Source organism: Cinclus cinclus, chromosome 25, assembly GCF_963662255.1.
Source record: "Cinclus cinclus chromosome 25, bCinCin1.1, whole genome shotgun sequence".
Lineage (NCBI taxonomy): Eukaryota > Metazoa > Chordata > Aves > Passeriformes > Cinclidae > Cinclus > Cinclus cinclus.
In genome coordinates, this window is record NC_085070.1 from 3,406,040 (window position 1) to 3,433,130 (window position 27,091).

Sequence of the window (27,091 nt, forward strand, 5' to 3'; positions counted from 1 at the left end):
ACTCCTGGACTTCACAGATCCCATCACGCTGAGCCCTGTAAACCCCAGGTTTGTGGCTCTGGCAGCAGAATGGACAAACAAAATGATCTGATCACACCCCTCCCTCCTCAAACATCCTTACTCCAGCCCCAGCAGTGGTATTAAACACTCTCTGATTTTTCCCGTGGTTTGTTGCTTGCTGCATCCCTCATGTGTTGGGAACACAGGCAGCACAGCCCAGCTCAGCACTCAGGAGCCAGCACTGAAGTGCTTTAGGAACCCAAGCCAACTGAATTATGTGTTGTAATGTGCTCAAGAAACACTGACACACTTGTCAAACTCTTCACAATTCCTCCTTTCTCTTTCCCTTTTTATTTTTTAAATTTCTGCCTAGCTTTATAGATCATTGGATAACATTCAGAAAATCATGGGGATGATTTTCTTTTCTTTCCCCATCATTGCCATCAAATGAAGTTATTTGTGAATACATCTGCTGGAAACCAAACCAAACGAAACATGACAAGTCTATTTTCACCGTTGGCAAGGCACCGAGGTGCTCACAGCCCCGTGTGTCACGCCTGGCTGCGGCACCAGGAAGGCACTTGCAGGGAATATGGAAAGCAGGGTGTCCAGAGGGTGACTGCAAGAGGAGCTGAGATGGGATTTTACAGCAGGGGAAGAATTCTCGAATGGCAGAAAGCTCAGGAAGCCATAATACACAGGGAAAAGCCATCCTCTCCGATAAAATACAGCAGGTTTTGGAGTTGCAACATCCCAGTGCAAGCTATTACTAAGTCATTAGCAGTAAAGTAATATTCTAATAGTTACCAATTTGACTAATAAGCCTCCAAGGCAAAGGAAAAGCAAAGACAAAAGGCTCTGCCTGATGCATCAATTTATCCTGGTGATAACACCTGAATCAAACACAGCCATGTTGAGGCTTGCTGAGGTTTGCTGAGGGAATCCTCTCCTTCCAGAGAAACACAGGTACTCCTTCAATCTACCTGCTCCTCTGCAGCCATCTCCATCTGCATCACAAACCTCCCGAGGTTACACAAAATAAAATTCCTTTTTTAGCACATCCCACATCCCACATCCCAGGCACAACTCTGCCACCTTCTCCCAGCCAAACTGCGAGAGTCCTTCCCTCCCCTAGCTGTGGCTGGAGATTCTTCCTGAAGAGGTGATTCAAGGGCCAGTGGAGGCTCCTGGACTTCAGAGCTAAATTCTGAGGTTTTGCCAGGGGAGCACACACAAAACTCCAGCGAGGAGCACAGGCCAGGATGGGAGGGGGAGCCAAACACTCTGACTTAGGCACACACCATGCCAAGCATGGCCCTTTCTGGATTTAAAATCTTGATGCTTGTGAAATCTCTTCCCAAGAGGATGCCTGGAATAAATTGTCATCTGATAATAGCTACCAGGTGGTGAGGGAAGAGAAAAGCAGACATGCACAGAATGTTTTGACTTCAAACTCATGTGGATTGTCAGAGAGGGAGTGTATTTTGTGTCCCTTCCTCATGCCCACCTCCCCCTCCCCATTGTTACCCTTTAATTGATTTTTTAAAATTATTTTGGCTTTTTTCAAGTGTTAGGCAGATTCCCTGGTGCAATGGCTGAGGCCAGAGGCAGACCTTAGGGCAAACCCCCACCACTCCTCAAAGGCTCAGGGGTGGCCAGGTTGAGGACTCCTCTCTAATTGAGTGGATGAAGAAAGCCCTGCACAGACATCCTGCTCCTCTCTCCTTCCCCCATCATTCCTACCTCCTGCCTTACCCATCTGCCCCTTCCCACTCTGGTCCTCGCTCCCCATCATACCTGTAACCTTTCCCATTAACAGCTGCCCAGGCAGCGAAAACCCTTCCTGAGCTCAAAGCATCTGCTCCTCATCAATTTGCCAGCAGCTGCCTCAGCCTCGGGCGAGGAGCAGACACAGAACTCCCTCTCCACCCAGGGTGACATTTCCAGGGCAGGGGAGCAAAGGGCAATCCTCTCACCAGCTTCAGAGGCCAGGGAGAGGCAATGTCAGAGCTCCCTGCTGCATTTGGGGAATGCACAACCCTTTCTTCCTGTTCCAGGAGCTTGATGCTGTTCTGTGTGAGCCTGTGAAGGCACACACACACAGATTACATCTTGTTCCTAGCAGGAAGAGATATTGACTTGGAAAATATCAAAACCACCTCTGAGCCTGCAGCACCCTCGTCTCACAAAACAAAACAAAACAAAATAAAAAGGCAGAGGTTGAATCAAAGAAGAAGAGACATTTTACTACACAGAATATCTGAGGAAATTTGGGGTTGTAATGAAGAGGTCAGCAGAGAGAGCAAGAAGGAATTTCAAATGGCATCTTGGAATTGTAGGGATCTCAACAAACCAGGAGGGAGTGCAGCAGGAGCTGCCAGGAGAGCTGAGCTGCTGGGACATCCAGTGACAACCAGGAGAGGACCAGCCACTCCCCTGCACGAGTGGGAAGAACTGCTCAGGTCCAGAACCACCCAGGCACGGTCCTGGACAGGTCAGTGCTGCAGGAAAACCCAACATCCCAGGCTTGGCTCTGCTGCCACAGCTCCATTCCTGCTGTGTCAGACACAACTCGAGGAAAAAGAAAGTGGTCTCAGGCAGGCACTAATGATGAGTGCCAATCTAATAACACACATAATGCAGGCAGCTCCATTGCAAGTGTAATTGCAATCATAATGCAATCAATACCAATGGAAACACCGTATTTATACAGGGCCTTTCATCACTCACATGGAATGCAGTCAGTGCCAGTGCAAATATGCCAGCATCTGAAATAAAATAGTTGCCACACATCTCATGTACATGCAGACCAAACACTGTATTTGGGAGAGCCTTGGGATGCTGAAGTCTTTGGGAAGTTTCTGGGCATCTGACAAACTCAGGAAAGACAGAATAAAAATCCCAGGCCCAGCTGTACTTTTGGAAATAATGAAACCTCCATTCACATTGAATTCTCCTTAGCTCAAGTCACGATTTCCACATTGCTCTGCCTGTCAGTTCCCTGCCCTGGCACTTTGCCGTGGTCAGGCAGTCATTAACCTCCTGATGGGGAGAAAATGGGGAGAAACACTCCTGGCTGCCAGCAGCATCCAAATCCTCCCCACGAGGGCTGCACCAGAGACCTGTGGTGCTGCTTCATCCAGTGATGGGCGAGCACCCGAGCTTGGCATTCCCTGCTGACATCCCTGCAGACACCTGTGATGGGTTCCATTAAGGTGAAGCAGCTGAAGGACTCTGACATTTGGGAAAGCACAGAATTCCCAACACTCTGGAGCCTGAAAGTGCTGGGAGAGGAGAGAAAACCATCCTGCCCTCACTCACCATCCCTTCTGCCCTCTGAGTCTGATCCACACAGTCCATCACTGGGTCTTGACACATTTAATGTCTCAGTAAAGAAAAACATGATGTGTTGATGCTCCTGTAAAGCTCTGACAACTGACAGCCTAATGGCTTCTTATTTTTTCCCAGCTGCAGTTTAGAAAATGAAATAAATTTAGGTCCTTAAGCAGGCTGGCTGCTCTGTGAGTAACGTGCTTGCTGTGATCCCTGGCACCAGCTCGGGGCTGCAGGAGCAGGGAGCAAGGCTGGAGAAGGGAAAGGATAAGGGGTGGAAATGGATGGAGGAGTTGCACAGTACTAATTTAAGCATCCAAATCCACCTGGAATGTCTTTCACTTCTGTTTGCTGAAGGCAAGAACAGCACCTAACACACCAGCTGTAAGTGATTCTGCTGTCCTACCCTGGAAGTGATGGGTGGGGAAGCAGGATTCATCCTGTTAGGGTGGATTTTAGGATGATTGGGAAATGGTTCTTCCCCCAGAGGGTGCTGGCACTGCCCAGGCTCCCCAGGGAATGGGCACAGCCCTGAGGCTGCCAGAGCTCCAGGAGTGTTTGAACAGCACTGCCAGGGATGCTCAGGGTGGGATTGTTGGGGGGTCTGTGCAGGGCCAGGAGCTACAGTGGATGATCCTGGTGGTCCCTTCCAGCTGAGGATACTCTGATTCTCTGAGCCCTGTCTGGTTCCACCCACACCAGGAGGACTGGTGCTCCTTAGGCAGTAAAAGCCACGGTTGAAGCTCTGAAGTCTATTAAGCAGTGCTGCTGTAATTAGGCTAAAGCAGTGCATGGCCACAGGGCTGCGAAGCAATGATGGAAAGCCTTTCCTGGGAAAGGGCTGGGTCCTTGTGGAGCACACCCCAGCCATCACTCAGCAGCAGCTCGCCCACACGTTGTGGAGTGGAAACCCTTCCTCTGAAATATCCCTGAGGCCCTGAGAGAGGGAAGATGGACAGGGCTGCAGACAGAGCTTTTATCTCACCACGGAGCCTCTGGAGGGCAGGAAAGGAGGCTCAGGAGTGGGGGACACCACTCCCAGCAGCTTGGATGCAGCTCTCTTCTGGATGCAGACGAGGAGGGATGGGGGTGGTGGGATCCTGCTGCCTCTCCCCCCACCTGCTACAGCCACCGTGGGACATGACACCCTCTCCAAAGCATCAGCCCAGGCAGGGGGCTCCCAGCCATCCAGATTTTGGGAGACCTTGGCAGCACCAGCATCATTTAGAATGGTAAGAGCAGCTCTATCTTAATAATGTGGAACTTTCAGATTCAGCCAAAAGCCATTTCTCTTTATTTTCCCCCCACAAATGAACTCCTCTTAGGCCATTTCCCCCAAGAAATTTTGGCCCCTGTTGCAAAGCACAGCTTTGATTGTGGAAGCTTCCAGACTCCATTAGCCTGTACCAGTGAGCAGCAAACCCCAGTGACCCCAGCCTGAAGGCTCAGGGGACTCCCTTATGATCCTACACCTTCCCAACAGAAGGAAGAGCCAAGCAGAAAGACAGGACATTTGGAAAGCCAACAAACACAAACTCTGCATCCCCCATGGCCCAACCGCAGTGTGGGGTGGGGGCTGCAACCTCCTCACACAGCCCCAAAATCCTGGTGGAGCTCACGCAGCCCCTCCAAGCACTGTCCCTGCACTCACACCCCAGCTGGAGCCCAGGGGGACCTGGTCCATCTGCACACACCACGCCCCCCGGGCACAGTGCAGAGCACAGACTGTTCCTTTCAGCACTTTTCTCGCCCCAAATTCTCTGCTCTCCCCCTCCCTCACTGCCAGAGGCTGTTTTTCTCTTGATCCAGGCCAGCTTCAAAACCAGGGCTACTGCAGCATCTCTTTGCAAGTGGTGTTTACTTCTCTAAATGCTTTCCCATCTGTACTTAGGATGACCCCATTTCTTTTTGGAAGAACCCAGGACTTGGAAAAGGGATGAGAAGGGAAGATAGTCTGCCAGCTGCTCTGAGGCCAAAGATGTTGAGATTTTCAAATAGGACATTGAAGGTAGGAAAGCAAAAGTGTTGTTAACTGCTCTGAAGGGAACAGAGGGATGGGAAGCAGCAGAGGAGAAATTAAGGAAGCTCCAACGTATTGGGAATATCAGGGGCAAGAGCAAAAGCAATCTTAGCTCCCTGGCTCTATAATGGACGACTTCATCTCAGCTTGGTAAAGTTCTTCACTTCCTCCATGCCCTTCCAAAAATACCTGTGGCTGTAAGAAAAGCATGTCTGGGAAAGTTTGGGAGGGCGGGGAAAGGCAGAGAGGAGGAGAGTGGCAAATTGAGGCTCAATAGCTGCTGGGAACAAGCGAAGGGCCCAGTCTCCTTCTGAGCATGGCAAGATACATGGAGTGATGAAGCCGCCAAGAAGTTATAATCAGGACTAATAGTTGGAGGTTCTTAATATTCCTGCAATCCAATAAATCAATGGTGCTAAATACGAGCGCGGGAAGGCGGGCGGGGGATTGACAGCACAAATTAGGTTGGGCTGCAGGGAGAGATTTCTCAAGCAGTTGGTTCCGTCTGAGCTCACAGGCAGCTGCTAGGCGAGGGGTAAGGTGAGGATGCTGCAGAGACATCTCTCAGGCGAGCTGTGCCTCCTGTCCCCACACCTCTCCTGGCATCAGCAGCCCCGAGGGTCCCCTCCGTGCTCAGGGAAGCGAGAGCAGCCCCACCCGCCCCACAAACATTAACTACTTGCTCACCCTGCTGCTCCCCCAGCACACAGAGGATTAGTTCCGTGTTTATTTCTTTATGGACGTGTTTAAACCGTCATTCAAGTGCCAGGAATTATTATTAGAGATATACAAATGCTGGGATTTACAAGAGGATTAGTACCCTAAAACAGGGCTGCTGCTATTCCTCCTCTGATCCTCCCGAGTATCTCAGGAAAGACTGTTGTATTCTGGGGGAAAACAGTGATGCATAACCTTCAAATTAGGGGAAGGGAATAAGACAACCTAGCTCTTCCAAATCCTCCAGAAGACACCTTGCAATTACAGGAGATCTAGATCAGACCTTAAGCAAATACCACAGCTACAACCTCAGCCAAGTTATAAAACATTCCTGCGGAGGGAATGACTCAAACATGTTCAGCATCCACTACTGAGTTCGGGACGAAGAGGCCATACAGACAGCTCCTATCAAATTTAGCTTATTCTGTACAAAATTCAAACTTATCACAGCCCAGAATGTGTTATCAGCATAAAAGTGTGGTGTACAGATGTGTTTCCATGCGCTGGTCCCTGTGTTAGCCACAGGACATCTGCAGAGAAACCAGGACATTCAGCCCAGGCATCTCCATCTTCTGCTCTGTCCTTCAGGAATGAAAGGACCAGACTCAACACTTGAATCTCTGTATCCCTTGTCATATGGAACTTTTCCAGCTCCTTAAATCATTCTTGTCTGCATATGACAAGGGATTGGAAGGGCTGGGATTATTTATCTTAAAAAGGAGACAAATAAGGGAGCCTTATGATAAATGTATATGAATTAATGAGTGAGAGAGACAAAGTACATCTGGTATTTCTACCCTCCCTGCCTTGCAACACAAGAAGTCCCGTTTGATTCCACTGAAATAGTGACAAATTCGAAACTGATGAAAAGAAACACTTTCCCTAACCAGCCTATGAAATCCGTCAAAGCCTGGAGCTGGGGAGGTTTCAAAGACATTTATATCAATAACACGGCTCTCCAGAGCTAATGGTCAATGCTAATGAAAAGGAGAGAATGAGTTTAAGGCCCTCTCTAATGACTTCAGTGGGCTGGATAGAAGTCCTGGATTTAGCCAGCAATTCCAACCTGAAAAACTCTACTTCATGTATTTTCAAGTCAGGTGCTGCGTGGATTTATTAGGGGAAAATGTTCTCCCCAAATCCTCTGCTCCTGCCTGTGATTCCGGGCCCATCTCACAACCCTGCTCTAGGCACTATGAATTCAAACAGATCCTCTTAGGAAACATTTGTAATTCCCTTCCTACCCTCCCACCCAGGTAAAAGAGCACAGGGAGCTCTGGAAAGCTTGTTCGTTGTACACCAGATTTCAGTCCACACTAGAAGTCCAGTCTGAGCTCCCCAGTACTTCTTATTTCTTGTCAAAACTCATCTATATTCCTTACCCCTGAATTACCAACATGGGAGAGCACCACTGCTCTATTTTTCCTGGGAATTGTTCCTTTGTCTTTGGTCTCTCACTATCATGATTGTTATTGATATCAAAGCAGTGCCCAGAGACTTCAAACAAGAGGTAAACCTCGATTAAGTAGACATTGCAAGAGATGGTCCCTGCCCTAGAAAGCCCAGATACAAGAAGAAAAGAAAGATTTGAAAACATCCTCAAGGTCACAGAAGGAATCTGCAACACATCCAGGGGAAAAAAAACAGTGCAGAGCCATCCCTGTCCAAAATTCACTCCATCCTCCTGCTTTCACATCACCTGTACCTTTAAACTGAATGTGCTGCTTCTACATCTACTGTGACAGGACCAAGGCTGGCCCACCACATCTCCCTTCTTAGGGTCTCAAAACTCAGGAGATTCATGTTACAAGGATCTCAGCTCCTCCTTCTCTGCATCACCACTGCATCCTCCTTCCTTAGCTTCCCACCGTGTTCTTCATGGTTGGTGAGGACCTCTGCATGTGACAGCTTCTCTGTCTGAGCAGGACATTAAACTCGTAATATTAAGGCCAGGTAATTAAGGTCAGCTCTCCAATGAGTCCTGACAATAGATTGGGGAGGTCAATGGACCAAGTCAACAAGAGCAATGGACTCTTCCCAAGGGCAGCACTCCTTCTCCACTGACACAACTTGGGACTTTATTAGACAACAGAACTCAGAGAGTGTGAAAGTCCTCCAGCACCTCTGAGCATAAATCACAACCCAAAAACTACCTGAGCATAATGATGCTTCCCTACACAAATACACTGCAAAACACTGGGCACATTCGTCCTGGCCATCAGCAGCTGCAGCGATCACTGTAAGAGGTTTGAACACAGCAGAATGTTCTTTACTCTGGAGTGTAACATGCCCATTATTAAGTGCTATATAATGCCGAGCTCCTGCTGTAAAAGGGTCTTCAGAAATGACAACATAAAGAATTAACGGCCTCCAAAACAGGGCTCAGGTGAAACCTGATAGTTAAAGCTGGGAGAATTTTATATCAAAATCCTGCAAGTTTCACAAGAGCATAACACAAAGCCATAAATCACATTGGCTCTGCTCACAAGGTGGTGGAACTCAGGAAATATAAAACCCCAAAACTTTTGATGAACATCCCAAGTTCTGAGCTTGTTACACGGTTCTGAGCCACTGTTTGTCAAACCCTGTTTACCAACACACCCTCAAATAATTCATGGGCTTCTGCCAAGTGTAAGGCAAATACTACTCAAAGTAATAAAGTTAGAGTACTGGCCTAAAGCAGGTGTAACGTGGGGATGGCACAGGGAGGACATGGCTTGTAATGCCCAAGGAATAAGATCTCTGACTGCTGTAGGAATCCAGCATCGAGATGGAGCCCTGCAGCCCAAATCCCTCTGCCCAAAGCAGGGACAGAACCAGGTTTTACCCCACACTGTGGGTTTCAGCATGGAAATGATGAGGAAGTGCTCACATACTAAATAAAGACCATGAAAAAAAACACACACAAACAAACAAAAAAAAACCACAGAAAAAAGCAAAAACAAAAACACGGGCACTGCAAGCACTCAAATAAGATTTTTCTTTAACAAACTACCAGCACTTTTCCCCATGTGCTCCATCTCCTGTGTTCTACTGATGACTTGGAGTGACTATTTAGGGCAGAGGCTAGACAAGATTAAGAGAATAAAATGGGGATTTATTAAAGGCCTTAAACAGGTACACCTTGGGCAGTCAGAAGTCTCCCAGAGGCTAAACCCAAGATGGACAGTGCTCACGAGTTTTTCCACACAATTATAAGTTTGGTCCATTTGCATATCAGGGGTTAATCCTCAAATTACAGTTTTAAGGTAATGAAGCCATATTCCCCTAGTTTTCTCCCCTCCCCAGTTCACTTTTGTTTATACTTTCTGGGGCCTGAGGCTGTTGTGTGTCCTTGGATCTCAGGCCTAAAGGGACTGTTTTGTCTGACCAAAATATGAAGAGTTAACTATACCATATACAGAGTTTAGAGTTATGCACTAATGCTGTATAGGATTTGAAAAATATTAAAAGCTCAAATCTTAGGGCATTAGTACCATGCCTTGAAAAGCCCAGCACTACACAGCCCAGCGTCCAGTCCAACTCCTGTGAGACATTTTGCTGGAATGTGTCTATTAGCAAACAAAATCTGACACAAGAATGAAGTTAGCGAGGAGTTTTAGCAGTTTCATTTTGGTGGTGTTGCTCCCCCTGGCCATGGATTATGGACCTCTGTGGAGAAGGGGCAGCAGCCACGGCTGATGTGCAGTCCCTCAGCCAGGGGTAATGTACGGCACTGCTGGGATCTGCAGGTAACTGATGATCCCATCTGGCACGGGAGCAGGAAGTGATTGATTCACTCTCCATCCTGCTCCTTAGACTTTTCACCCTCAACAGGCCACGAAGCCTCGTTCATCATCTTCATCAATCAAATGGGAAAATATCATTAAATCTGCAGGCCACAAGCAGCATCATTTATATTTTTGTCTTTTTTTTCCTTTTTCTTTTTTTTTTTTATTAACTTTGTTTCAAAAGTTTGCCACCTCTTCTTCCCACATCCCTTTCTGAAAAATAGTGCTTCCACCTGCCAGGAATTCAGCGAGGCAAAATGCAGGAGGTGAATCCTCAGAAGAAGGGATGGTGCCAGGCTTTGATGTCCTCACTCCCAAACCACAGAGTAGTAGAGCATTCCCAAATTCTCCAGAGCTTCCAGGAATCAGTGATGCCTGGTTTGATCCCTGTGTGCTGCTGGACACACCAAGGTTGTTTTGCCACAAGGCTGACCCAGGGCAGAGCATTTAAGCACCACAACACAGGATGTGGCACAAATCAGGGCAGAATTCTCCTCAGAACTCAGTGGAGCAGTGATGACCTCTCCATGCTGTTCATCTGCCCTGTAACTTCCCAAGGACAGCAGGTACCTCCACTGTCTATTTAAGCATCGATTTTTTTCCTTAATGTACTTTTTCAAAGTCGCTTTTTTCCAGTGTGGAAATGTACCAATACCACCAAGCACGGGATGTGCAGGAAGGGGATGTGAAACCCATCAAAAATCAGGGATAGGTTTGAGGCCACCCTGAAAGAAGCTGACAATTCACCCTGGCAGGTTTCTCTTTCCCAGAGCAGAGTGAGTGTGCTCTGTTTATCCCAGGGCTCTGACCAGCCCAGAGTCAATGCTGAATGGGTGGATGGATGTACAGCACTGCCAAGTTCACTGCCTCCCCTCCCAGCCAGACACTCCATTAGGAAAGTTTTTAAGAAATAAAAAGAAAAGCAGCTGTAAACACTGGGCAAAATAATCTGACTCAGGGAAATTTCCAGTGAGTTCAGAATAGCCTGGAGTGAAAATCCATCTCTAATGTGACTGAAAGAGCCTTGTGAAGGAACAGATGCAGCCTGTAAATTAAATCACCAAGAAAGGTTGGAGGAGCCAAATGAAATCTCCACCTGCCATTACTTGCGAGGCAGAGACAGGGCCGGGCACAGGGAAGGAGGGCGATGGATGGGCCGGCGAATAATTTTATTAGCCTTAATTGCCATTTCAATACCAAACCCATGTCTTCACATAAGCCTTCATTCTCTGCAAAGTTGTCAGTTCATGTCCTGAATGGGCCAGCCTTGTTATCAGCAAGGCGTTTACAGCCCCTGGGCTGTGCATTAATTAAAAAGGCTTTGTGCTGAGGCTCATTCATTAGCACACTGCTCCTTTAATCACTGCCTCTTCAGCCACCAGGACAATCTATAAATCTCCTCAAATATGAAATAATGAAGTGGAATGGTTCAATTTATTACAATGTAATAAGGCAGGATAATGTGGGGGTGGACAGGGTGGCACTGGAGCTGTCTCCTTGCCCAGCCTTCCCACCTTGTTACTGACAGAGACCATGAGTGAGAAGGGCAGGAGGGATGCAGGACAGGATGGAGAGCACACGGGACACAGAACTTCCATCTCCTGCCATCCCTCCCACACGAAACCCAGAATGCCACAAGTCACTCAGGATGATGCTGAAAGCCACACATGGCTCCTTGGCCTTGGGAGGGAGGTTTTGCCCTGAAGAAGTCTCCAAGATTCTGCAAACACCAGCACCCATCAGCAGAGTGGGAAGTATTCTCGCTCTCCATCCCATTTTCCCATTTGCACCCCCATTTCCCCACCTCTCCTTGTTCCACCATTCCTGGAAGGATCCAGGTTGGGCTGGACAGACAAGTGCTAAGGAGCAGATGTTCCAGGGAACATCAACAAGCTCCAAAAATCCTTGTATTAACTCAGCACAAAGCTCCTGCTTCCCCTCTCATGGCTCATCTCCCAACAGCTGGGCACTCCAGTCAAGCTGCCAGATAAAATGTGATTGTACACATTGGGTTAATTAACAAAGGGAGAAGGGGCAACATTTGCCTGGCTTTGCATTTCCTAAATAAATGCATCAAGGACACCTAACTAGTGAGGGGAGGCCAAACATGAGGTTTTCTCCCCACGGAAATTGGTGACTAAAGATTCCAGGGGAAGAAACAAAACTCCAGCTATTCTAGAAAAGCAGCCACAGCATTCAAAGAAAGTGCAAAATGAAAACTGCCCATAGAAAAGTTGACAAAAGCTAATTATGCTCTAGCATAGAAGGGAAGCATTTAGAGAAAAGCAGGATTTGTAAAGAACATTGTAGTGGGTTTTGAAAAGTTACTTTTCCCTGTCAAAAGACACCAAATAAGAAACATCAAGTTCACACTGTAACAGTTCTACGATTTGCCATTTTATTTTCATTGCTCTCACTATTCAATCCTAGAAGGCCTTGAATTCTTATGCACTGTTATATAATTAATGTGGTTATTAATATAATTAATAGAAGCTGTTGATATATCCAAAGCTCATCCCAAGGGAAGTGAGTTATGATAAATTCACAATAAGAAAAATTATTTAAACTATCAAAATATCCCATATCAACATTCTGTTTAAAATTGAATTTTGTCTTAAATACTTTATTTCAGAACCCAGGTTAGGATTGTTCCAGGTTTTTCCACAGGGAATATGCAAGCCATAAATATGAATATTTTTAACTGACCCAGCTTAACCCTGCTGGGAGGAGATGCCCTGGCCCAGGAAAAGACTCAAGGGTTTCATTTTTTCTCCCTATTTATTACCAGAAGTGCATTCAAATGCTGTTAGAGAATGGGAAAATGATTCTTCCTGTGTTAAAAAGGCCCAACTGTACACATTGCTCAAACCCACAGCTCTTTAATAGCAGCAATCTGCTAAGTGCTAATTTGTCAAGACAAAACCTTTCATCTCCAAGGCTCCCCACACGTTTCATTTGCTCGAGAATCACTCACCCCACTACAGTAAAATTCAGGATCATCCACACAGCACCACAAGCAGGAGGTTTGAGTTCCTCTTCCCCTCCAGGAAGGGCTCCTCCAGGAGAAGGGCAACTAATTACTGCTCAAGTCAACGAATTAACCCTGTCCCTGGCTACTCAGTGAGTTTCAAGGTGCTTTTTAGAGGGAACAGCGTGGCAGGGTCCTCACCATCAGAAAACTCTATTACATGGATCTTCAAAAAAGCTCATTACTACAAAGCTACCAGCATTCAATCCCATTAATAAAACACATTGGTGTATAATTATAATATTAGGCACTTAAATTGCAGTTTTCATCTGCAGCTCTCAAAGTATTCTGCCAGAGTAAATTGGGTCCCCCCTAATTTGGGCTGGTCAGAGTTTTCCATTTGAAGCCTTTCCTGATGGAGAATTTGATTTTGCATTTGAAAAGAAAATAGTGAAAAGGATCTGTTCTTCCTCAAAACGATTGTTTCCTTCTGGTGAGGGATATGCAAGGGGGAAAAAACCCACAAAATCTGTAAAATTAGATGGGGAGGAAGAGTTAAAATGCTGCCAATAAAGGAATAGCCATAATATATAAACTTTCACAATCAGTTTTGCTGCAAATTGTTCAGGGTGTGTTTGCACACAATCCAACATTTGCATTGGGGTTGTCCAGCTTGCAACATCATATCAGGGATAAAAAGGACAAAAATGCTTCATTTTGTGGACAAAACCATCCCATGAGCCATTTTTCTTCTCTGATGGAATCTCCAAACCGGGAATCTCCAGATTCCTAAGAGCTGCTCCCCAGGTTTGGGCTGCTGGGGACAAGGCCAGGCTCTCTGCGAGCTGACAGCAGCGCTGCTTGTGACAGATGGGGGGTGACAACCACTCCTCCAGAGCCACATCTTGTCCCATGCTGGAACAAATCTGCTTCCAGCAAGCAACGAAGCTGAGGAAATCAGAGATGACAATAAAGGTATCGAGGAAATTGTCTGGGAGCTGGAGCCAGGCGGCACACAGGGTACAGCGTTAATTTGTGAGGAGACCTGTGTGCTCAGGAGGTTATCCCAGGAATACCACAGAAATTATATCACCATGGGTACCCACCAGGCAGCTCCCTCACAAACCTATTCCCTGGTAAACACCAATCTTCAGTAATTCCAGCTATTAAAAACAACTTAAAGAGGACTCAGATCTCATTTTGCAGAGAGCGCAGGGGTCTCGAGGACTGTTTTTAAAGTTTTTCTGCACTGGAGTTAACAGTCTATGGCTTTGATATGTTCAGCTGCTGTGGTGCTTCCAGGTTTATTAAATTTGCAGCCAGAGAGACAGCATGGCTTGTTATTTCCCCCAAAGAATCCCCAGAAGAGGGGCAAGGTTTATCAGACACGAATGCAAGCTGCAAGCTTGGGAGCCATGGGTGTCCAGGAGACCCCTTTCCTAACAGCACACAACAAATCATTGCTCCACGCACGCATTTATTCAGCTCTCAAAAGGATTATTATATATGTGGTACCCCCACAAACACACCCACCTCTGGGCACTCACACTGACAACAGTGAACAGATTAGATAATCAAATGCAATCTCCAGTGGGGAGGGTTAACCTATCTGCTAATAAGGGATAAATACCCCAGCAGCACCTCTGGGCACTAGGAAATACCTCAAATCCTCCTATTCTCCAATTATTTATCCCCATGGTTTCCTTCTGAAGAAGGGGTTTGGTTTTGACATGAAAACATGTCAGAAATTATACATTTCTTCCCCCTGTTGATGACCAAAAATTCCTTTTTGCTGAAACTGCTTTTAAATCACCTCTCATTAAAATTTAACCCTTTTTGTTGGATCTGAAGAGATTTTATGGCCCATCTTCACATGTGTTTGGTGACTAAGTGGCCCACGGGATGATGCATCTCCAGGTTTCCCATGGCTCTTCCACGTTCTGCGTGAAGGGAGATTCTCCCTCATAACAAATAGGAGGATTTAATATTGCTCATCACAGACATCCCTGTGATGTCTGGGTAAAACCCCATTAAATCCACCCTGCTTTTTGCAAATCCTGAAGAAGGAGAAGAAAGGACAAGGTCAGGTGCAAACCACCAACATCTATTGTGCATCACAAGGGGAAGAGGTTGGGCTCTGGGGACATTTTTCTTTTGGCACTTATTGTCTTCTAAACTCCACAATCTATACAATAGCTATGTTTGTAATCACTCGAAAATTTTCAATTAAATGTAAAAAACCAGAAACAAGTAAATCTATTCTCTCTTTTGACTGTTTTATTGATTAAAATGGATGCCTGAGCTGGAGCCACTGAACCATGAAAAGCAATCTGTCTTGGATGGGTAAGAGATCATTAGGAAATCGTTGTGCTGAGGCAAGAATAACTGTGCATGTACACACACGTGTGGGGCTGGGCACAGATACCCACGTGCTACCATGGAAAAAGCCACCTGCGACAAAAATTGTGTCTATATATTTCGCTGTCGAGTTCAAAGCAAGCTGAGGTGTTAGCCTGTCACAAGACCTCTCGTTTTCCAAGTTTTATAATTTCCCTCGGCAGCCAAACTTCATCTCTGTTGCTTCAGAGCACAAAAAAAAAAAACCACAAGGTGGGAGAAGAAAAACCTCAAGGCCTGTCATGTGTTACAAGCTTCAAGAGCAAGGAAACCACTCCTTGGGTCATTAGGAGATTTTCAGGATGATGACACGGAGATCCTTCAGTTGATGTTTCAGCTTCCTTTGTGTGAAGATTCCTTTTTTCAGCTTCTGTCCCTGTCCTTTCGAAGTGGAGGATGTTAAACGAGATCTAGACATCACCAGGAGCACTCAGTTTTGCAAATCCTGACTGGTTCGGGTGTGAGTTAACCTAAGGAAAGGCAAAGGAGGGGAAAAACTTCCCACATGAAGCTTTTGCCATGAGCCCTCGCTCTCAGATTCCCAGCCTGCAGCGGAGCTATCTAATATTGGCTCCTGACAGCCACGGGAACAGATGGAGAACACTTTGCTCTGCGCTGACAATACTCTGCTTTTGAAACAAGACTACCCTGATATCAACTCTGTTTTATCACAGCACCTCAAGTCGAAGCTTAAATTAACCAAACATTGTTTTTTTGTTGTAGCCCATCACACAAGCCTTCAGGGAGTTCAGATCTGCGAGTTCTCAGCCTTTGCAAGAAAATTCTCTTATTTGCTGAAGCCAGTCCAGAGCCTGTTCATCCCTAGGAATCCTGGACCCAAACATCACCCAAGGGAAGAGCCCTAAGACAGGTCAGTGTGGAAGCTTTGCTGCAAAGCACAGCTCTGAAATCCTCAGCTGATGCTTGTCGTCTCCAACAGGAGCAGCAGGAAACTCCTTTCCAAAATCCACTTCCTAGCAGGTTTTTGAAGGCTGTTACTGAGGCCACAGCAGCTTTGTCCCACCAACACAGGTCCAGCAGAGATCTGTCCTCATCTTGGTAATGGAAAGATCAACAGCAGTTACTCCCCTGTCCAGGATAACTGGGAGAGGCAGGGATGTGCTCGAGGGCTGGGAATGTTCACCAGAGCAGCATCACTAACGAGTTCAGCCCCGAGACAAGCTGTCATTTAGGAAGGAGGGGATACCCTCCTCCCCATACTCATCTGTGGCATTTGCTAATGGGAAGAACAAGGCACAACAGCAGATTCAGGCTGACTCACACAGTTTGTACTTTTATTGGGTGCCTTTTTCCACCCTCCCCCTCTAAAGTGCAAACAAAGCACAGGAACGGCTCTGAATGAGAGTGGATCTTTGGGAATGGTGCTCCAGACCATTCCTATTCTATTTATTTGGGTGTGAGAACTCTGAGACCGTGACTCTATCTCATGCTGCAGGCAGGGGTCAGCACGGGGTGCTCACAGACACTGGGCAGCTGCCAGGTGCTTAAGGAAGAGCCCTCAAACAATAATAATAATAATAATAATAATAATAATAATAATAATAATAACAATAACAATAATTTTATTTAAAAGAAAAAAAAGTAAGATAACAAACTTTTAAATCCTCAAACTGGACAAGCCTAGAAAAGCCCTGCCAGGTTTTAGAGGGCAGTAAAACCTCTTGTGCCATCATCACATCACAAAGCATCACATAAAAGCAGCAACAAACACAAACTGGAGGGGGTCTGGAGCCTCACACACGTGCAAGCCCACGCAGACGTACCAAGAAGAGGCACTGAACGGGTTAGCATCTCTCAGATCTTTTAATATATTTTCCCTAATTAAGCTGTTCAATTCAGCAGCTTAAAGAGCTGCCGATAGCTGCTACAAATTGATTTATCTTTTGATGAAGGTAAAATTTGCTGGAAAAAATGAGAAGCAAACAACATATGGGTTTGGGAGGGATTAAATTACTTTGTCTTGTGTTAAGATTCAAACATATTCTGGAGGCAGGATGAGTCTTTTACAAGTAAATTGTTTTTATACTATATATCCATTTCTTTGTAAACAGAAGGATCCTCATTTACACATCCACCTACAATACCTGCTAGGTAACAGAAGCAGATCCGTAAAAGCCAGATGAGATCCCAAGCTTTCCGTGGGCACACACACATAAATAAAAAGCAATGATCCTTCAACCCCCTTCAGGATGGGGGAGAAAAAACCTTCTGGAAATGCAATAATCCATAACAGACATGGCCTAAAGCAGTCTCCACATGGAGGGTCATGACCAGCTACCATGGGGGATATCAGGGCTCCAAAACTGCACTGAAATTCCCAATCCATCCCTACCTGTGAGCTGTAGTCCTCTTGGATAGCACGAGCTTAGAGTTTAACATCACCACTTCCTTATTCTGCTTTACTCATCAGCAGGAAAGATAAGGTGAAGAGGGGCAAATATTAAGAGTAAATCACAGCCAGCCTGACAAGACCAAGCAGTAGTAGCAGCCAGAGCAGGATCATTTGCTCGATCTCAAATGAGGAGTTTCCCTGGTGGTTGGGATGTTATAACCTCGGGAAGGAACAGGAGACAAGGAGTTGGCTCCTGCAGCTCCAAAATCAAAATACACTGGGCTCTGAGCACTGATATCCCCTCACAGATCCCTCTCCTTTCCTCAGCAATGCCATGCCTGTTTCACCTCTGCAGCACCAAGGAAATTCCTCTGTGCGCTCCCTCACTCCAACCCAGATGCTTCAGAGCATCTCCAGATCTGTGTCTCCAAAAAGGGAGTTGAGTTCAGCAGGAGGAATGCAGCAACAGCCATGGGGGGGATTGCATTTATTTACTGTTGCTCCCCACATCCACTTTATCAGCTATTTTGGACACATGCATTTCCTACACAAGCACATGCCAGACATCTGAGAGTGGATAATTTGCCCCGACAGGCAGTAAATACATCCCATCTCATCCTTTCTCTGAGAATAATGTGCTTGCCAGTGTCACCTGTCATGTAAATCATCACCTTGCAATTTATTCTGAGCTACATTTCAACTGCTTCTGGAGCAGGAAAAAAAAAGAAGAAACCCTCAGAATGTCCAGTAACTCCTTCTGTGAAACATGGATGCTTCTTCCCTGGCCAGTATTCTGAATTTATTGAGGAAAAGACATCTACTGAATTTATGGCTTCCCAGCTGAATTTCCAACTCTTAGATTTAAAGGAGTCCTAGACTTTCTCTGAGCTGTACAGAAGACATTTACATAAGTTTTTGTGCAACATTCCTTCAGCCTGTTCCTCTCTCACCATATGAGTAGCCAACAGCTACCCACTGAGTTACTGCAACTCAACAACTTTGAGGTGGATTTGAAAAATCCCACGAGCTGCATGAGAAGTGACACGCCTGTGATTTTTTTTCTCCCCGCCCCTGGCATTTCTTATTTAAATCTTCCCGCAAAACCAGAGTCGTGTAAAGAATTGGGGTTGATGACGCTGCCTGGGCTGCTGCCTTTCAAGTGGAAAAAAAAAGAGAAACTATACTCTTTTTTACAGAAACAAGCACAGAAAAGCTCCCATGGGAACTTGCCACTAGAAAAAAAAATCCAAGACACGTTCCCCAGAAATCCATTTTAAAAGGTCCAGTGGGAGGTTCTCTCGTGGAAAGTGTCTCTGCAGAGGTTTGGAACGAGATGGCCTCCAAGGTCCCTTCCAAATCAAGCCATTCCATGATTCTCTGAATTAATTCCCAGCAGAAATTCCTCCAGCCAGCTGGGCTTGTTGAAAAGGATGGATTTAAAGAGGTCTTTAGGCAGCTTAAGCTGGCCGGGGGTGCACAGTCCTGGAGGACCCCTTTAATCTGTATCCTCTGGCTGCAGAGAGAAAAAGCCTCCTGCGCATCTGTATCTTCTCAATTTTGTGTTCAAAACACTTGAGAATCTCTCTTTTGTTCCTTGCCTGTCTCCCTTAATCCTTGCCTCAGTCATTATTCAATATTTGGCTTTGTGACTACATTATTTAAGTTGGCGGAGCGTTTTGGGACGTAGTTTGCATAAAAGCCGCTATTTTTAAGCAGCGGAGAGGACCGTCACTGAGGCAGGGAGGAGACAGCAGTGACAGCAAAGAGGAGACCAAAGCTTCACCCAACAGCAAAAAAAACCACAACAACCCTCTCCAGGGAAAGGCAGTAACAGGATCGTCATTCCAGGGAATAAATCACCAAAGCCAACTCCAGTGTCAGTAATTTTGTGACGCAGAAAATTGATTTGTACGTTACAATCAAGGAGCGCCCTCCTCCATAATGTATGCTCGGCATTTTAACATAATTATTTGCGCAACAGTTTTAATGTTCGCAGCCTTCCCTGGCTGTCAACCTGGAAGTAGTGGGGGAAAAAATAAAATTTTAACATACTCTTCTTCTTCAGAGACAGGATTAAAGGGAGAAAAAAAAAATCAATCTCCAAGCAACCTCCTTTGTATTTTGTTGTGACAAGCCTGAATTTAAACAGCCTGTGAAGTCAAAACAACAGGAGAAATATCAATACACATTAATTTAATCAAGAAACACAACTCTGCCATGCCAAGCCCAACTTGGCTCTGTTTCCTCTGAGCTTTCCATGGGAGCTGATGACACCCTGATACCTGCCCAGCCCTCCCTGGTAACTGGCAGTCCTCTCAAAAGCCCTCTCTCCATTTGGATGCTCTGCCACGCAGAAATCAAAATTCCTGGTGCTGCAGCTCCCCGCTAGCACATCTCCATCTCTCCGCCCCTAAAAAGCTGATTTTGCTGGCAGAGTCGCCCCGAGTGGCCGTCCTGCTGCATCCTTATTGTGTGCCGGGGAGCTTTCAAAGGACAGGCAGATAAAAGGGTAAACATGATAACAAAAACTATCTCCAGCACACTTGACTCCGTCAAATCCTGGGCAGAGCTCAGCTCTTTGAAACAAGAATCTCATTAAGGAAAGGAGAGTTGAAAGGATAAGCCCCCGCATACCAAAGGCAGAAATCAGATGTGCTTGACCTTTCAAATGAATGTACATTTTCTGAGTGACTGTTCATGTCAGAGTAATTCAAACAGACACCTGATAATCCTCTTAAAAGACTGAAATTTGGATACTGGATTGAGCACAATGCAGTGGGATCTGTGGGTGGTCTCGTTGCTGTGCTCCATCCTGCCCTTGCTCCCAATTTCCTGGTGCACCTTCAAGTCTTGTCCCCTCCCTGGGCTTTCATGTCCCCACACACACAGGAGATGTTTCAAGTCCAGGATTCATTAACAAGGAAGCATCTTCTGTGCTGGCACAGCTGGAAATGAAAAGCCGATGCTCCTTAACACAAATTAGATGATTAAACACTTTGGATGGAAAAGAGGTGCCCCAAAAGCAAGAGAAGAGGGTGATTTCCTTCCAGAGAGATTCCATCTACAAATCCAAGGACCATGAACCCCACCTGGTTCCTGCATCTTGTGTATTAACATAACCCATGTGCTGGGGCTTGCTGAGAAAGAGAAACCCTCAACTGAGCCATGAGCATTCCCTGAAAGTGCAGCAGCTTCCAAGGGAAACATTCACACATTTGCAGGTGAATGGCTGCAAAAGGAGATGTTCACTAAGGCAAAGATGTACTAATTACAGCAAGAAGGCTGCTAATGAACACAGAGAGCAACTGAAAGATTTCCTCACGGACAATGTTGCTGGAGAGGTCACCAGAATAAGGTCCAGAAGTCAGCTTGAATCACCTTCCCTTCAGTTTTTGGATGCCCTGGTCGGATCCAGAGACAGTCCTTGAACTTCAGTTCCATTTCCACCAAGGACTGCTGGGCCTTGCTTAGCACATCCAGTTCTTCAGCACAGAGTCTGCCAAACCCTAGAGATCACTGATCCTGGGGAGTCAATAACCCAACAGACACTGGAGCAAGAGGGGGTTTTGGTGTCTATTTATGGCCTGTGTCTCTGAACAACTCCATGGAGTGACAGACCAAACAGTGACCAGGCTTCTTTTGAAAACCCCAAAAATCCACAACTCAGCATTTCCAGTGGAATCCAGTGGTGTTTTCTGACCTGTAGGGAATCTGGGGGTGCACCAGCCTCCCGCTGATGTCACAATAACATCAGCCCCAACCACGGCAGCACACACAGGCTGCTGGCTCCTGCTCACGGACATTGCCGTGCTGGACAGGTACCTCATGGCTTTGTATCCTCAGGTGAGTCCTTCCCTTCCTCCTCCCACTGGGCTCCCCAGCACCTCATTTAATTAGCTAATATTTGTTAAGATCCTTCCTGACACTGCCTTTTTGAATCCCTCTGCAGCACATCAGCAGCTCTGGGCTCCTGGAGGAGCATCTCCATTGCTGGGGGGATGGAGGACACAGCTCCAGCCAGGGAGGAGGGCGGGACTGGGGCTGCTCTGCTTCCAAGCCAGCCAGGGAGGAGGGCGGGACTGGGGCTGCTCTGCTTCCAAGCCAGCCCCCAAACACACAGGACAGGCTGCAAAGAAATCCATTGGAAAAGTCAGATGTGAGGGTGTCAGCTCATTTCACAAGAGATGGACTGGAGCACTCTGCCCATGCAGTGACTCTCCAGGGAACTGCCTCTCTCCGTCCCAGTCCTTCTGAATTCCAGGGAACGGAGCTTATTTTGTGCATTCCCAACCAAAGCTCCAAAGAACCACAGATTCAAACTCCAAACTAGCAGCAGGCTCCCTGAGCAGGCTGAGCCCCACTGTTTCCAAGCCCCTGTCACTGCACAACGTGGGCTCCCCCCCGAAAGGATTCCTATTTCTCCAGTGGCTCTCTGAAGGCCACCCAAGGAAAGATCTGCAGACCTTCCAGCACAGTGTGCAGGCAAAGACACAGCGGTTGTTACCAGGAGAAGCCAGCATCTCTCCTCCCGTGGGGACTCACCCCTCTGTCCTGCATGAGGCTCTCACATCCCATCTCTGAGCCCCACAATGGCCCCAAAGCGGGGCCCTGCTGGATGTGCCGGCAGCCACATCCCTGCTGACTTCAGGCGTGTTTTTCACCCCTCTTCTCTACATTTCCTAACAGCTCATGAATTTTATAAACTAAACTCATTGTAACCAAACCATGAAATTGAAAATCTAACTCTGTCAACAAACAAAGCTTTGGCAGAGAGCTACCACTGTCTGAGCCTTTCCAGCAAGAAGGGAATCTCCTCTGAGGAACACTGCATCCCCTTCAGTCCCCTCTCACCATGGGGCAGTGACACAGAAGGGATTGTGCAGTTTTCTGGAGCATCACAGCCTACACAGCGTCACAAATCACTCCCAGAGCCTCCAGCAGTGCCAGCCATTCCCATCACCCTTCCCTGTCGTGGCCATTCTCACTACGGACACAAAGGCACGGAAAAAGTCCCAAGTCCCCAGGGCAAAGCCCTCCCTGCTCAGCCACAAAGGCTCTGCCGCAGCCCCCAGGTCCAGCCAAGCCTGGCTCCAGCCTCGCCCTCTCCTGGCAGCCCTGCACGCCGTGTCCATGTCCAGGGTGGCCGGCAGAGCCTCGTTAAGTTAATGGAGTGCTAATTAGCTGGCAGGCCGAGGGGAGGGATCGGAGGCGCTGCCTCATTTGCTCGGTGGAATTGGGCCATTAAAGGAAGGGTGGGCTGCAGAGCTGCCGCTGCTGGAGGGATGCAGCGGGATGACCGCAGGGACATCTCGGGCTGCACAAGCCATTTTACCGGAGTGGAACAGCCTTTGGAGCGGAGAAAGCGGGTGCTGAGCGCACCACTGAGGACCACGGAGCATCACCAAGAGGAACCTTCTCCCATCGCCTTCGGTGCGCTCAGCGCTGGCTGTTGGAGCCCTTCCAGCACAGCCACCCAAGCCAACGCTTCTTTCTCCCACACACGCAACTTCCAGTGGCCAAAGGCACTCTCTCCATGTGGGAAAAGTGCAGCGTGTCCTGCCAACACGCCGGTGCCACCTCATTCCAGGCAAACACGGTGCCACGGGGTGTTTCTATGGCGACAAGCAGCCGATGCAGCCGGCGGCACCGAGATCCCAGCGCCGCTCTGCTGACACCCCAGCCGAAGTCCCGCCGGGTCCAGGCAGGAATCCCAGAGCACAGCTCAGCTTTGAGAGGCTTCAAAACCAAGTTTGCAGTCCTTTGCCAGGGTGGTCACAGCACCACGGCGCGCTCGGGTGTCCCTCACATGGGAAGGACACAACACTGCTCATCGGCTGTCACCATCGGCTGGCCCTGGCACTGCAGCCCTGCAAACTCCCAGCCTGGACGGCAGCAGCAGAGCTGGGGTCATCAGTCACAGAGCTGTGCTATAGGCAGCCTTAAATCCCAGGTCTACCTTCCCATCGATCTCTTCAGCTCCGTGAAATTAAGAAAAACGCAAGACAAACACAAGCGAACGTCCCCGAGCAGGCTCTGTGAGAGGCAACCAAACAGCTCCAATTCCCCCGAGCAAGGCTGGGGCAGCGCCTGGCTGGGAAAAACAAAACCCAATTCCAGCCAGAATGCCAATCTCACCTTAAACATCCCCCCTGGAGCCGCAGGAAGATGGAGCCGCAGCACCCGGCGCCCACCAGCACCTCCAGGGCTTTTGGGAGCTGCAGCGGGAAAGGGGCTGCAAATCCCTTTGCCGTGGAGTAAATCTGTCATCAAATGCAGCAAGAAATGACAAGGAACACCTGAAAGATTCCCCTCCTTCCACAAAAATCATTTCCCAGACTAGATGTGCACTTTAAGGATTAAATGTGCCTGGACAACTCAACACAACATTATTAATGTCTATTTTCAACAAGCATCTCCATTCACCAATTTTTTTTCTCTCTCTCTCTCTCTTTTTTTTTTTTAACCATCACTTTTAAGTCTTTCCTGTCCAACCATGTATTGTGGGAGAAAAAAAAAAAAAACTTGTTAAAAAAGAAAAGAAAAAAGTAATTTAAAAGCTTTAAATCCAGTTCTCTGGTCTCCGACCCCCTGAAGATTCCTGCACAGAAAATAAAGTGCTTAGCTGCCCTCCTTAAAAAGATTTAATCTCCCATATTTCAGAGCTTGTATGATTAAACCCTACCTCTAATTCTGCTTTCAGAGCCACAGCTAAATCTCTGCTTAAAGGGAGGCGGTGCAGGCGCCTCTCCTCCCCTCTCCCTTTCACACAGGGGAGCAGAGCTGCATCCACGCGGACGTGGGGGAAGAGCTGGAGGTAGACAGGCAGCTCCAAGCATCCCTGCATCCTCCTGCTTCCTTGCCAGACATGGAAATACCATTTTTTTTCAAGGCAGCTTTCAAGAAAATTGAGCTTCCTTATATGCAGCGCTGAAGGAATAAAGAGGGGAGGCAGTGTGGATGTGCGGGGCCAGCTCACATCCCAAATATCATCAGTTTTATCCCATCCGTGGCAGGAAGGAGGGAAAGAGCAGATGAGCAAGGAGAGGAGAGCCAAACTGGGAGAGTTAGGGCAGGACAGAGCCCAAAAAGCTGGTATGAGAACACCCAGACAAGGTTTGTGTCTATGATGAGATGATCCCAAGGCAGAAGAGAATTTGATGGGAGCAGGGGCCATGCTGGAAACTGGATCCTGGTGAATTCCTGACAGGTTAATCACTCATTTACTATTAATTGACCATTATTATTGAATTATTGACCATTTCTACCAGACAAGAGAATGCCAAGCTGCCCTGTCTCAGGCACCTTCATCCCAGGTCAGCAGGAGATGGAGCATCAGCAAGAAGGCTGCAAAATAAAAACCTCACCTTTGCTTCAGACAAACACAGGCCCTTCCCCTGCCTTCTCTGCTCTGTGAGGTGCACAGAGTTTGCTAAAAACCTGCACTAATAAGGTGGAACATTTATTGGAAGTGCAGGAGAAATCAGCCTTCCTGAGACACAGCACAGTGATCTTCACTGGCTGAAATGTGGAGGAAGCTCAAGACCAGCTCTCCAACACACCCAGCAAGCAGCAAACATGGCCCAGGGCAAGATGGAGACAAATCTCCAAGGAGCAGAGCACTGTAACAGCCAAGAAGATGATTATTAACACAGGAATGTTGTAGCTCTCACCAGCACCAGGAGATTTGGACAGGGGCTTGATGGGAAAATATCCCCTGACACTTCTGCTGAAGAACTTTTGCTGAAATTCCATGGGCAAACGATACCAAATCAAGTTTCACACCTTCCCCATTCCCTTGTTCAACAGAGACTTTTATGCTGCCAAAACCTATTTATTTCTTGCAAATCTCTCTGAGCTACTGCTCATGAATAGAAATGCTTTTATCAAAAAACTGTTCACATTTTCCACTGAAAATTTTGAAACAAGTGTTTTCAGGGGGAGGCAGGTTGCCTTCTGTGAGAAAACCACATATAATGCCCCTTCGGAATATTTTTACTTCAAAAACAAATTTTAAAAAAAAGGAATTTAGATATGTCAGCCGATGAGGAACAAAAAACTGTTACTGCTGCTTCTGGGCTTGGTTTCACAGAACTTGGCCTCAGACATCCCCTTTGGAGCAGCCACCTCTCCAGGGTGTGTGCCCAAGGACCCCAGTCACCCACCCCAGCCTGGGCTGTGCTGGTGTTGCAGAGGACTCACTTTTGAGCCAAAAAAACACCGTGGGGAGGAGCGAGCGTGTCCAGGAGCACACAAAGCTGAGCTCTGAGCAGCCCCAGGTCATTTATCTTGATTTCTCTTTGCAGTGCTGGTGAAGGCTGAAAAACATCAGCTGCATTTGCTGGGCTTGAATTCAGCACGAGGCAAAAGCCACGAGCGCTGTGAGAGCCACCCCAGGGGCTGCAGCAGCCCGGGAAGCACCATCCTGCCAGGAAGGGATCTCCACTGCCATCTCCCTGGGGACATCACTGTCATGAGTTTCCAAAAGAGCACAGAGGGGTTTGGTTTCAAAGACTGAATCTCAGCCCCAGCAGTGCCTGATCCCTGAAGCTGCTGTAATTAACAGGGCAAACCATGACATTTGCGCGAGCATCTGAGATGTGCATCCATCAGCATTGGATGGTGCATTATTGTCATCTCCTGGGATAAAACTGAGGCAATCCCACTGTCCTTTCTGAAAGCCTTAATGTATGGTCACTTTGGAAATTGCTGCATCTGATTTATTTGGATTGCTCTGGGAAAATAAAAAGAATAAATCCTTTAGCTCCATAATGCCAACCACTGCATTGTCTCCTCAGCCCTGCTAAACATTTCCATGCAGAAGAGAAAAGGCATCTCCTGTCTCTCTCACCACAGATCCAAAGGGCAACAGTGTGTGTGGATAAATGAACAGGTAGATGTACTTTCATTAAAATCACCACATTTAAATTACTCACAGATGAGATTGAAGACATGAGGTTAAAAACTTAATTGACTAAATCAGCTGAGACGCCGAGGGCTCATTATATCATTTAAAATAAATGTAATATTGGCCATCAGAAAAAAAAAAAAACAACCACAAAATATTATTACATATCAAAAGCCATTATTCAAGAAGCACAAACAATATCCTCCTAAAGCCCCAGCGGATTTACAAACATCACCCTTCCTGCTTGTTTGATTGTTTTTCTTCTTCCACAAACTGGATTGGGAGAGAAAAACAGACACCTTCCTGCAAGTCCCTGAAATCCAGTATCAGAATAAAAATCTCCCTTGCTGCTTTCTCATCAAGGGCTGAACCTTTGATTTAAGGCTAAAGGTGGGCAGGCACAGCCACCTTGCCCAATCTTGCATGGAATTTGGGATATACCCTCATCATATCCAGGTTTAACCTTGGAAAATCCAAGTGGTTGAAAGTCGTCTCCTCTCGCCTTTAACTGGCTTCTTCAAAACACTTTGGGTTATCCAGGCTCCATCCATTTCCAGCTCCACACCTGGGCTTTGTTCCTGTGAGCCACCCCAGCAGGCCAAATGCTGGAGCTGGTGGCTGCCACCAG